The following is a 12,342-nucleotide window of genomic DNA, read 5'->3' as shown; positions in this document are numbered from 1 at the left end:
GATTACTCGAGGTAGTAAGAACAGATGAATGTGTACCTTTATGGGTAGAAAGGGTAGAAGCCCTACTGACCATGAAGGAATTCTAGAACGTGATGTGTTATAGTAATGCTTGACGGGCTTAGTTATTTTCCAGTTTTTTGTATTGCTTGATGTGAATTGTAATATATTAAGCGTAGCAACCCGCATGTGAAGTTTACCGGAAATAAAGAAAAAAAAAAAAAAGTCCCTGTGGCGCAGTGGAAAGCGCATTGGACTTCTAATCCAAAGGTCCCGGGTTCGACCCCCGGCAGGGACGAAGCTTTTTTAAAATCCAAAATTTTTGACGTAGCGTTGCTGTGGGTTTTTGTATGTTACCTTGAGTCGCAAAGTCAACTGGGCCCTCGCACCTTTTATTTGTTTTGCTTTTGTGATTTCTTTATTAAACAGCGGTGACGCAGCCGACAATGTAATGTTGCTGAATAAAAATAAAAAGCGTGATTGGTTTGGGTGACTGCCAAACACTATTAAGTGGCTGTGTTAAGTGACCTGCGCCATCACAATTTGGTGTACAGTAGAACCCATTGATAACGATACTGGTTATACCAATATATTGGTTATGAAAACGAAAAGCTGTGGCACCATCAAATTTTGTGTTTTCTGTGGTGAAACTCTATGGTGTGGTTTCTACAGTGATGCCCGCATGCTACATTATCATTTATACCAATGCATTCTGGTGGTTGAGTGGTCCTGTCGAAATGTAATGCAACGCTAAACCCTAAAAAATAAAGAAGCAAACGACAAAAAATTTAAGTGGCTCACTTCCCGCCCACATCTCGACGTCCCTCAATGCTGCTTCGAATTCACAGTACGCTGTAGCGCATATCGTTATAGCGATGGCAAAGATGACCTATAAAATCACGGCGGCACATGTGTGGTGGTGGCCTCTGTTGAAACATCTTTATACATGCAATTTCAGTAGAATATTCAGATTTGAAAGAGATTAGGCGGCCAAAGCTTCAGACGTTACATACACTGGCTATATGTTGGTTGTGGCCACCCCGTGAGGAAGTCTAAAGTTACAAGCAAGTTCGAAAAATTGGCTGCTTTGTATGTTTTCTTATCTCATCCGATATTGTAGATTTCTCACTACAGCATACCATCCTCCTTATTTGCTTTTTAGGTGCGAGAGTATCCTATGCTGGGGTCAGTGTCCATTCTGAGGCAACCGCACCCATACTGCGCATGCGCAACCTTCCCTGAATATTCACTCCTCGCAGGTGTGTGCTATTTTCCTCCCCTCTCCCTCTCCGCCACACGCTGCGAACTGCGCTGCCATCGGTCGCACAGCAGGCAAATAAAGTGCGCGTTTGCTGTGCATACATCATTCTCTGTGCAGCGGTGTGCGAACTACCATGAACAGCGTCAACATCAGCGTTTGGTACCTCGATGTACTCGTTCGCCTCCTCTTCGTTCAGAGTGGAGACAAGTGCGCCATCTACTACAGCGGCTGCCATTATTTGGCTCACTCCTAAATGCGTGTCGCGCGTGGCTTCGCGGCCTTTTGCTGTCGAGTGAAGGCACTTTGTGCTGGAATTACTTCCCAAACGCAAAATTGTTCACGAATGTTGCTAATTATGAGTATAGGCACGTATTTAAACAATTAAACGAATGTTTCGCGCCTGAAAGTGTTGCAGAACGTACCGATCCTGATTGGTGGTGCGGCCGCTGGGCTGCTGGCTGCGGCTGAGTGGTGCACATCTGCATACATCAATATTCGCTTTTACACTTTGCGGCTGGATATGTCCGCGTTTTTTTTTTTTTTTTGATGGCATGACAAGTTAGCTTTAATAGGCCAAGTTAGAGGTGCAGAACACTGTATTAGAAAACAGTAATGGAAAAGGTATGATTTCAGTGACTCCCGAAAAGAAAAGCGTTGCAATAATGCACGTACATCATGAAGGCATGGAATATATGCTATGTACGTCCGACGTTACTCCAGCTCGAATTATCGAAGTTCGGCACACAGTATTCTAACGCGCGCTATAAATGTCCCCGTCTTTCTTAATATGAGCGTGCAACGCATCTAGTGAAGCAAGTGAATTAGTGAAACATGAAAAAATTACAGCACATCCCGTAGTGAATGATGATGAGTAAGGCGAAGCGTTTGCCTGTCCATCCGTCCATGTGTCCGTCCGTCCATGCATGCGTCTGTCTGTCTGTCTGTCTGTCTGTCTGTCCGTCCGTCCGTCCATCCGTCCGTCCGTTCATCCGTCCGTCTGTCCGTCTGCCTGCCTGTCTGTCTGTCTGTCTGTCTGTCTGTCTGTCTGTCTGTCTGTCTACATGCTGTGCTGGTTACACTGGAGGGACGCGGGACTGACCTGGACCATAAGGAGCTTCACCCCTAAAATATGGAGACAGCGCCCGCAGATTGGACGGTAGGAATAGATATGGAGTAGCAATAGACTAAAATGAAATATACCGGAGTCCGACCTTTCCGTCCCATTCCTGACTGCGGGCTCACTCGGGCAGGTTTTGATTTTGTACCTGCTGACTCGGCTATTAAGTAACAGGTTCACATGCACCAATGACAATCAAACCCGTTTTGAGTCAGCTTCGATATAACTCTGCATACGCAGATTAGGTTTTGTACAGCTGTAGGCTGGTGATCGTATGATCTTATTGCCGCTGTAAGTCATCTTCAAGCAACCCAAGAACCCGACGCTGGTGCCCGAAACACTATGAGAAAAGTATGTACGTTGAGTGCGCTCGCGGCTCCGTCGCCCTCTCCTCTTTGGTGCCATGGAGTCTAATTAAGGAAAAAGCATCCAATAAAGAAATGTTGTCGGTTTGGACAACAATTAAATTCTAAGTACTACACATGTCTGAGCACACGTGCCTGTATCTCTATGAAAAGCGAAAGAAAATGGCATATACAAGTGCATATTATTAAGTCAGTGAATATATATTACTGAAGGGACGGTATACGGCGCGTAGCAGTTAAGCGGCATGCGAGTTATCGCGGGCCAATAGGTACATTCAAAACGTACTATCGGGAGGATAGCGAGTAGGGCACCGAATTTCATATTTGTAGTTCTGACTCCACAAGAAAGTACAGCTCGGAGTGAATTGTTGCAGTTAATTATTCACTCTAAGCCAAAACGGAGCAACAGGGGTATAGGGGTTGCTCCTTTCAGGGAGCAATTGCATTGCCACTCCCATTACTCTCCTAAAAGGAGTAACTGCAGAGGGAGGAACCGTTGCTCTCCTCTCAGTTCCTCCTTCGGGGGATGAACAGTTACTCCCTTCAGTTCCTCCCTGCAGATTAACAGTTACTCCCACCAGTTGCTCCCTGCCGACCAACCATTACTCCCACCAGTTGCTCTTCTAAGAGCAACAGTTACTCTTTACCGTTCCTCCCACGTGTTCGCAGTTACTCTCTGAAAACCAACTGCACATGCTTCCAGTTACTCCTTGGGGAAATGAGTATTCATCTCGAGTATGCTTGTCACACGCTTAACACATGGCGAGAGCTCCTTGGAAGAGCACTGCTTGGGTGCTTCTAACGCAAAAAGTGGACAATATTGAAAGGAAAATAAATGCTTTATTGTTCTTTTTATGAGGCGACGTGTGACCACACGTAAAAGTAGACTTCGCCACACCACAGCCAGCACTAAACAAACACAATACATCAAAGGTTTTCTGCGTCATCCGTGGAAAAACAATCTTGAATTTCTAGCATAGGGCAGTCTGTGTCATCATTGGTGAGAGAAGGGCAACTTCTCCAATTCTGAAGAACTCAAGTTTCGCAGCTGGTGTTTCCATCAGGCTAGCGCAGCGGAACGTCACCGCAGGCATATGTGAAGCATCTCATTGCTGCAAGAAAAAAAATAGAAGTGTGAGGTTAAACATGCCAGAATCAATTCATAACAATGAGTCACACACACTGCAGCAGCGCTTACATTCTAGGATGTCTACTGCAAAACGATATGTGAAAAAAAGGAAGGTTCGGCCAAACATTACTTGGCAAGCCATATAAATGCTGATGTGATAGACGCTCTTCACATGATGTCTCAGACAGCAATATTCTGGAAGAAAATGTGCAGCACCCCAACAAGGCATATTTGTAGCAGTTAAAGATACCCTTAGGTTCAGCTAACTTGTTTCCTATACACAGCTGAGTGACATTTCTATGAGCCCATTCACCAATGGGAATTCTAAGTGTGGTCATGTGTGTGGCAAATAACACGTACTGTCCGCTCATGTTAAAATACTTATTTAGCTCGTGCACATAGATGCTCTCGATTCTACTGTTCTATCATACGCTGCTGCGTCTTGAATTGTGCAATACCTGTAGGCACAAGCCAAGCATGCAAAGCCTGCTTGAAAGCAACCATTTGCAAAGGCTACATGATAATCTTCAGTATATTTCTTTGTACCTGACGCAAACGGCTGGACAAAACTATAGACAAAAAATGTAGACCGTGCTACCTTGAAAAAATGCTTTAAATTTAGTAAACTAGGGTGCATTTGTTCACTCGGTTGTCGAGGAAGCAATATATCTTAAGGCATGCACAGATATTCTGATTCTTTGTTTGACAGTGTCACAGATAGCTTGCCAATACATATATATTTGAGAGCAACAAGATGTGATGCTTCTATTAGTTCAACGTCTTGTTGGTTCACAGCCAAACAGGTTACTGCTTGTTAGACAAATTGGAATAAGCACACCGTGGTTTCCAAAAAAAAAAAGCATTATTAGAAGTTAGCTCCCGGTGTTAATGTCTGCCTATTTATTTTGTACTGTCTTCTACATGTGCTACAAAGACATTTGTTGAGGATGTGCTACCAGTCAAGCCAATATCCCATACTTGGTGAATGTGATGGAAATACAAACATTAGAAACACTGCCACCTCTAGTAAGAGCATAACTGGAGTTCCCCAGGGGAGCGTGCTGGGTCCCCTTTTATTTTTATTATATATAAATGACCTACCAAACCGCGTTACGGTCCCGATAAGGTTGTTTGCCGATGACTGTGTTGTTTATAGCAGAATCGAGACTGAACATGACCAAGTTAATCTAAACAACAATCTTCAAAGAATAAAGGATTGGTGCGAAGAATGGCAAATGAGTTTGAACACAGAAAAAACAGTCTTTATGACTATAACTAGAAAGAAAGCACCTCTAGATTACAACTACCAGATTGGCAATGCTTTCCTCAAGCGTGTACAAAACTATAAATATCTTGGGTTATGGTTCACGCCCGACCTCCGGTGGAACACTCATATTGATAATGTATGCTCCAGGGCTACCAAGGCATTGTATAGCCTTAGACGTAACCTTTATACCGCCCCATCTGATATAAAGTGTCTTGCTTACAAAACTCTTGTCAGACCTATTATCGAATATTCTAAAATTGTCTGGGACCCTTACACAAAGACAAACTGCAATAAAATAACAAAAATACAGCGACTTGGTGCGAGATTTATTTTTAATAAATATCGCCGACATCATTCTCCTACTGAACTCTGTAAAAAAGCTGGACTGGATAGTCCTGAACTTAGGACGAGGATTGAGCGTCTGAAATTTCTCTTCCAGTTAATTCATAATCATTTTAAACTAAACTATTCAGATTACTTCCAGGTCAACACACAAGAACACTCCAGACATCGCCATAATATGTACATACCACCCCTAGTCCCACGTAACGATTGCTTTAAGTTCAGTTACTTTCCACGTGCTATTGAAGATTGGAATATGCTGCCAGAGTCTATAATTGGTTGTTCCTCGCTTACATCATTTGAACAGAATCTAAAACGTTTATTTTCCGAATAACAGTGACATGTTTTTTTTTTGCGTGTGTGTGTACTTTTTGTTGGTTGCATGATTCTGCAGTAGTTGTCTTTCAAATCTTCAGCGCGGTGCAAAAGTGCCGCCTCAAATGCGTCATGTGCTGTTCTGCGCGTATGTATTGCATCGCATGTGTGTTCCATTTCTTGTTATGTATAACTTCGAGTGGCTGGTCACAATAATACCGAGAAATTATCTCGAGACCTGTACGGTACTTCTTTTTTGCAAATAATTGTTTGTACTTCCACCCTGTAACGGCCCACTTCTGGGCTAACAGTATAAATAAATGAAATGAAATGAAATGAATAACACTTCAGTATCTTGGACTAGCAAAGAGGTGCACAAGAAAGTTAAGCCCACTCTTGCGGAACTTTGAACGCGAATATTTCAGAGTGGGGGAGGTCAACATGCTGTGGCACTTTTAAACCCACGAAACATCTGCAGAAAACAGGGTAAAGGCAAGTCAAGAAACGCTGTTATGAAGGCCTGCGCATGGACAGCTTTGTGAATCTAGGCCCAAGTGTTATGCTTTGTGCAAGCCAAAATCCATGTAAATAGGGAAAGCATACCTTTAGGAGTACCAGCGTAAACAAATCTTGACAGTTGGCTTTTTAGTACAAACAGCAATCCCTGCAATGAAAACATAAACATTTTATCTTAACGGTAACAGTGTGAGCACACACACGGGCCAGCGGAGCCATGTCGAATTGTCAGTGCCAGTGTAACCATGTGGCATGATGAACTATTCTCTGGCCAACACATGCACAGTTTGCCCCTAAAAAGCGATGCTTTCATATACGTAGTACAAAAAGTCTGCACTTACCAAAATTCACTTGCTTTCTGTACTTTAGCATCGTTGGGAGCATCTGCAGTATAACCAAATTTGTGTCATATCCCTGAAAAAAAAGTAAAAGACATGCATCAAATATTGTTTCATTTGGTAGCAGTGAAGTCAGGTTAAGAACAGCCAACTGGGAATCAGCCTAATTATGTGCATGCGGCAAATCCCAAACGGTGTTATCGAGGTTGTCGAAATTTTCTTCGAATGGTATTAACGTCGATATGTGACTTCAACGGCATGCCAAGTTTTCACAGCGCATAAAGATTTCATGATGCAGAATAATGACAATGCTAACGAGAACATACAGCATTTATGATTGTCTTTTACAATATTCAGTTTTGCTAAGGTTTTGCATCTCTAAAGAAATCTGAAAGATTTGGGTCATTCCTCCTCCAATTGTTCTGTCAATATGTAAACTGCTCGCTTGATGGTGCGCTTATAAAATAGTACGTTCAGCGCAGAGGTGAAGCAAGTGACGCAGTGATGTGGGCAGATTCTTTTTTTTTTTTAGGCGTGCGGGAAGGGGGGGGGGGAGGGTCCGCTTATCTGAATAGGCCGGGCAAGCGAATATGGTCGTCAATTTGGGCTCCCTACGCCCGGCCTAAAAAAATTCTGTGCGCAACCGCCTGGCTATGCCAGTGAAGTGATGCGACAATGATTTGTTCACTTACTGATTTACATACACTTTACAGCTCTAAAAAATGCGGCCCAAGGCCCCAACACTCAGCCGTTAACATTACATAAAGCCAATGGTAGAAAAGTGCAAGTATGAATGCAGCTACAACCCCACCCCAATGTTTTTTCAAGCGAGGTAGTGTTGCGGAAATGAACTTTTAACTGCAAAAGTACACTGGCACTGCAGTGGTGACAGGGGAAGCAAGAGGGTATGCAGGCGGTAATAGAGGTAATTTAGTCCGATACGGCTAGCAATGGATACGGTGATAAGAGCAAATCATTTCTCTTTTAATAGCGCAACCACTCAACAATGTATTGTAAGAGCATTGAATCTTGCTGGAAATGCCACTCACCTGCACGCTGATGCATGCACAGTCCTTTGTCCGACGAGCGAACAGGCTTGCAGATAGCTGAAGACGTGTTTACGATGTGTTTGTTCCACCCGGCAGCAAAATCCACAACTACTTCGCGCTCCATAAAGATAAATATACACTAACCTTCAACACGAATAAGTAGAAACGCAAATCTGCGACACACACACACGATCAAAACATAGCTCACAAGCCCGCACGTCCATGTGCTCGCCGACTACAGACCAAATGAATATGAGTAGTGCGAACGCGAACCTAGTTGCGCCGAAAAAAAAAACGCCGAGCAGTGGCAGCACAGGCGTCAGCGCAATGATTTCAGTGTGTTCTCCTAATACAAGTATAAAAAAAACTGAGGTACACTAAAACCCATAAATAAACATAAAAAGTTGAGTGTAATTTTTATTCAGTGCTAGTCAACATAAACACTGAATAAAAATTACTTCGTAACTTGCATCGTTTGCTACGCTAGCGCCACACTTGTCGTGCGGGTGCAGATGGCGCAGATTTGTCATTCTGCCCTCAAACTACACGGTGAAGTGTGCTACTAAGTGTATGGCTGATGAGAAGCGCGTCTGGGTCCGCTTTTTTTTTTTTTTCTCCGATATATCTGGGCGGGGGGGGGGGGGGGGGGCTCCTTATGCACGTGTTTCGGTGCTTGATCGACTTTGACGCCCTTACTTCGCGGACGAACGGCGTGTCTAGGCTATTTTTATCGTTGTTTTGCACGTGTTTCGGCGTTCGGTCCGCTTTGACGTGCCAACTCTCCATTCTGCTGCTGCGTGTGTTAGGTATTTGCCGTACTGTATTCTCAGGCCTTCTGTGTTCAGCCAGCGCTGCTATCTTATTATCTACGGATGCTAAAATAAATCACTGTTTTGGTTTGGTGAAGTTTGGCACACAGAACAAACAATAAGCTGGCCCATGAATATCAATGTGGGCGGCATGCATATTTGTGTGCGGTGTCCTGCCGGGGAGTAACCGTTGCGTGACGAGAGCATTTACAGCGGTTCCTCCTTCCGTTGCTCCCTTACAAACTTAAGATGAATACAGTTGCTCCCCCATTCTCGATCAAGTCGGCCATCTTGTTCCGCTTGGTCTTTTCTGAGAGTAACAGTCGGTCTGAAGGAGTAAAAACAGCCGTTGCTCCCATTTCGGCCATTTTTGGCTTAGAGTGTTCAGGTGACAATTTCGTAGTCATACCTACATGGACAAAAAAAAAGGAGATGTCCGCAACTGTGAAAGTACCTATTGAAAGCGCACCCCGAAAATGATACAAAATTTATTAGAATGGTTCAGACGCCATGAAACCAGTTGGGGTTACCAGTTTACTCAACATTCGATCGTGTTAAGGTGCAACAAGTACGCGCACAAACACAAAGTCAAAACCACGCTCATAAATTGCAATAGTCTGATCTGTGACTGAGTTACTAGTAATATACACACAGTTTTGAAAATAGCCCCATAAATGCGCGACGTAGCAAATGAAAGGTGATAGAAAACAGCAACACAGCTTGCTGTATTCACGCTGCATACATGAGACATGTTCGTCGGCAGCAACACTTTATTTTCACTGTCAATAAATGTTTTCTTTTGGGATCACTTGGAAAAGAAGACACCTTCCATTTATTTATAGAATGGTTCGTGCCCTGTGCGGCACGCAGCATGCAGTCATCTTATGGCATCGCTCTTGTTAAAGCGTTGGCTCCATCGACATTCCGTGGAATAGTATTTAAGTCCATCAGGGGTACTTGAGCGACACAATGAGAAGTAAAGACTCTCAAATTTTCAAACCACGCCTACAAGAACTTCATGAGCCGGAAGCAGCGTTTAATTACTTGACATCAATGTAACTATACGTCAAAAGTAAAAGAAACTAAAACTAAGTAGCCGAGCCAACTCGAATCCAAGCCTTTCAATAAACGACTTTTCCCGAAAGGAGCTTGGCTGCCATTTGTACGAATCAGTCAATTGACTCTGCCCTTCTGAGAGTCCAGTCAGACTTGCAGAGAACTGGGGTTCGCTCATATGTACTTTTGCAAAATGAATACCTGCTCTAATGATAGTTCTGAATTCTTGTACTCACTCATTGCCTTTAGGATACGCTGAAAAACCTTCACCGAACTAGAAATGCCTTGGTTAGCACACCGCAGAGCTGCAGAAAACATGTGTTCCCTGATTAAGCCATATTTAACGAATGCATGGTTGACTTGTTCGCCGTACATAGCTCACAGTGGCTTCCATTCTCCGCCCACCACAGCTTGCAGTCTTTAATTTTCTTGTTGTTGACAACCCGACCGAACGAGAGAACTGAGCGCGATCTAACTTCCAATATCGCTGAGCGACGGGAGGAGTGGTGGCAAGTGCTACAAACGCCAGTAAATCACTTCTCGCGCTTCGTCTGATTTAAAATTCCAAAAGAGAAGTTATTTACAAAGGTTTCGAATTTTTTCTATGTAAAAACTTGTGAAAGCCAATAAATTCGATCATTCACATCAGCCTCACTCTGCTCATCCCTGATAGGATGCGAAGCAGCAGCATTGCGCACGGGTTGCGTCACGGGCGCTGCGGCGAGCGCTCGAAGATTCGTTTGAAGCGATGGCTGGCGCAGTTTCGTAAAAGTGGACAAGGGCGCTGGACCGGAGCTGCAGTGCGTTTCGTTTTGGCTACCACGGACTTGTGACTAGTGAAGTGCGCGCTGAGAGGATCCTGCAGACATTCGACGTCGAAGTTGGCAAAGAACCGATTGGCGCACGTTGTCTTTATTGTGGTGTGTAGTTTCCGTTCCGCCGACACGCACTTTAGCGAGTACACATCACGCATGTAATTGACGAGTCATTCTCCTCCGCTGACGTCAATGTTTATATTTCCCGTGACTATTCACGGCAAGATCGGGCAATAGGTGTCAGCACCAACCCGCGCCAGTGTGGATAGGCGGTCAGCGGCGCTTGTAATTGATTGATTGATATGTGGCGTTTAACGTGCCAAATCCACCATATATGATTATGAGAGACGCCGTAGTGGAGGGCTCCAAAAATTTTGACCACCTGGAGTTCTTTAACGTGCACACAAATCTGAGCACACGGGCCTACAACATTTTCGCCTCCATCGAAAATGCAGCCGCCGCAGCCGGGATATACGAACCAGCGGCGCTTGTACAAATACACGCAGCGGCGCTTCGTTGCGTACGGTCTGACCCGATTGTTAACGTATAAAATGCGTTGACTACAGTCGACTCCAAATATCTACGCTTTTTTCTACTGAATCAGTGCACGACGCCTACGCAACGTTAACATTACCGACGACTAAAGCGTATTCTGCCTTTCACAGCGATGCTTGCCCTGAGTGACTCTCTTCACGCCTTCACGCTATACCACGCCTTTTCTGTGTTGTTTGTACGTGTTTTGCTTGTGTTCGGCCTGATACGCACTGCTGTAGCGTGACGGAACTTTTTATTTACACCTTTGTGATCTGCATACTACGAAAGTTGGCAGATGCTACGTACAGTGGGAATCGATGATATGCGAAGCACGAATGAGCAAGGTTGATATGTCACTTTAAAATCAGCACAACGTTATGAGATGGAGGTAAATGATGCCGTCTATGACTGCCATGTCATTATTATCCCGTTTAGATGCATCGTTTACCTTTGTCATCAATTCACCTTACGTAATATCATATTTAGTATATGTGGAGCTAGCGAAACAACCGCGAGCACGCTATGAGCATGGTATGTTGCCATGTTCTTACATGACACGTGTGTCAGGATTATCATGTGTGCCCCAGTCATATATTTCGTCATCTATTGACGTCATGTAATGTCAAATTCGTTATATGTGGAGCTAGCAAAATGGCCGCGAGCGCATCATGAAGGGCCCAGTATACTCCAGTGTAGCGTTGACGCGCGCGCACGCTGGAAACAGTGACACTACGTTAGCAAAACGCGAGCACTCAATAGTCTGACGCCAGCGCGACGAGCGTCCGTCGGCGCGGCCCGATGGCAACCGGCGCGAAATGCGACATGCTGCATTTTGCCTAGACCACACTGCGTCTCCGTCTTTTCATCACGGAGGGACGCCGCACGCGCTGAAACGCGCATGCGTCAAAGCAACGCAGCACTGCGCGTGCCTGCGAGTATATGGCTGGGACCGGCGCCTGACGTGGCAACGCCGGCGTGATGCAAGTAAATGAACGCAGGCGAGCACGCGCACCGTGTCACGTCGAAATTTCTTGGCGCCTTGACTGTGGCATGTAGTCATGTTTTCACATGACACGCATCTCATGAATATGATGTTTGCATCAGTTACATGCCTTCGTCATCCATTGACGTTACGCAATACCAAATTTGGCATATGTGAAGCTAGCGAAACGGCCGTCAGCGCATCATGAGTGTGGCATGTAGTCATGTTGTTACGTGATATGAATGTCGTGATTATCATGTTTGGATGTGTCATTTACCTCTGCCATCTATTCGCTTCGCGTAATACCAAATTTACCATAAGTGAAGGTAGCGAAACGACCGCAAGCGCATTATGAGCGTGGCATTTAGTCATGTTGTTACATTACACGGCACCTCATGATTGTCATGTTTGCACAAGTCACATACCTTCGACATCTATCTACGTACCGTA

The 12,342-nt window shown here is 44.6% G+C and overlaps 1 long non-coding RNA gene and 1 other non-coding gene across 2 annotated transcripts; one reads left to right on the top strand and one right to left on the bottom strand.

Moving 5' to 3' along the window:
• The first annotated feature begins 222 nt into the window (after positions 1-222).
• Positions 223-295, top strand: TRNAR-UCU (transfer RNA arginine (anticodon UCU)). The gene has a single exon. It is a non-coding gene; the product is annotated as a tRNA-Arg (tRNA).
• A 3,265-nt stretch (positions 296-3,560) lies between these two features.
• Positions 3,561-7,919, bottom strand: LOC142764874 (uncharacterized). The gene is made up of 3 exons (XR_012883939.1): positions 7,697-7,919; positions 6,651-6,723; positions 3,561-3,852 (listed from the first exon to the last, which is right to left on the bottom strand). It is a non-coding gene; the product is annotated as an uncharacterized LOC142764874 (long non-coding RNA).
• Between the last annotated feature and the right edge of the window lie 4,423 nt (positions 7,920-12,342).

This window comes from Rhipicephalus microplus, chromosome 1 (genome assembly GCF_043290135.1).
Source record: "Rhipicephalus microplus isolate Deutch F79 chromosome 1, USDA_Rmic, whole genome shotgun sequence".
Lineage (NCBI taxonomy): Eukaryota > Metazoa > Arthropoda > Arachnida > Ixodida > Ixodidae > Rhipicephalus > Rhipicephalus microplus.
The sequence above is the reverse complement of the archived record's forward strand: the minus strand, read 5'-3'. Positions and strand labels throughout refer to the sequence as shown.